Raw genomic sequence first — 1340 nt, 5'->3', positions numbered from 1 at the left:
AACTCTCTTCAAATATCAAAAAGCAACTTCAAATGGGTCTCATCCAATCAGAAAACTCTAATATCTGATACACTTTATTTTGATGCTCTTCAATAGATATTCCACTGACTAAAAGTAACTCTGCAAGTACATGTCAACTTATTCTGACCCGAACTGTCTACTAATACGGTAATGAGACGTAGTGGATATGTAAAGTGGACAATCAAAATAAAGTGTAATCAAATGTTCATGTTAGTTCACAGTGCATCAACTAATGTTAAAGGAACACGCCACAGTTTTTTGAAATATGGGTTATCCACCGTCTCCCCTACATTAAGTCTGGCAGCCGATGCTAGCTTAGCTTAGCATAATGAATGGAATCCTTTGTTGCCGGATAGCATGTTGTGAGTAAAAGTGATAAAAAAAAAAAAACGAATTACTTCTTGTGGCCTGCGTATTCACAACGCGTACAAATAGCACAGGCAAAGCACTGCTTCTTGGGCGCAGAGATATTACGCAACACCTATAATCCTCATGCAAATGAGCCCCGCCTCCACTCACTCACTCAGAGATCCACTGGTTGACGATCACACGTTGATCTGATTGGTTACAAGGTAGTTTGTGACGTCAGAAACACCAGCGATTTCAAAGCGTGTTTTTGAGACTGTCTTTGGTTCACTGCAGTTTAAAGCAGAAAATACTCAGCAATGCTGTCGACTTATGAATTTACACACGATTTGTCTTAAAGCGTCTTAAAAACACCACATAGACACATAAACAAAATTAAAAGCGGGATTTTCAACACAGGTTTTAGTAAATGTTGAAATTAACATTAATAAATAAAATTAACATAAATGCTAAAGAAGTATTGTTCATTGTTAGCTTATGGAAACTGAATAATGCGTTACCAAAATAAACAAATTATTCCTTTAATGCATTTTAGAACATGCTTTGATAGCATAGTTTATGATATCCATTTATGAACTAATTCATTAAGAGCATGAGTAAAGAGATTCTCATCACACCATGAGGAGGTTACCGGATCTTTCTGAAGACACGACTGTCACCGATGTTGTTTGACCCTAGAGAGCAGGTGAAGGGCTTTGAGAGGTGCATTATGGGACACGTACGTGTGTAGGAACAGACCCTGCATACACACACACACACACACACGTCTCAAGCGAGCTAGTGTTACAGCCCCACTGAAGTGCCTTTGTTTGATGCGTTGATGAAATTTCCACTAAAACAGGAAGATAAGGCGGGACATATTTAATGGCTCCTCCCCCTTTTCAAATAGCCAATAGCGTTTAGTTTATCTCACAGACTGACAGCACCACGGCGCCGATGATACGCTGGATTCA

This window comes from Siphateles boraxobius, unplaced genomic scaffold (genome assembly GCF_051911475.1).
Source record: "Siphateles boraxobius isolate OS27281-9 unplaced genomic scaffold, OSU_SipBor_1 331, whole genome shotgun sequence".
Taxonomy (NCBI): Eukaryota; Metazoa; Chordata; class Actinopteri; order Cypriniformes; family Leuciscidae; genus Siphateles; species Siphateles boraxobius.
This window is presented reverse-complemented; position numbering follows the sequence as displayed.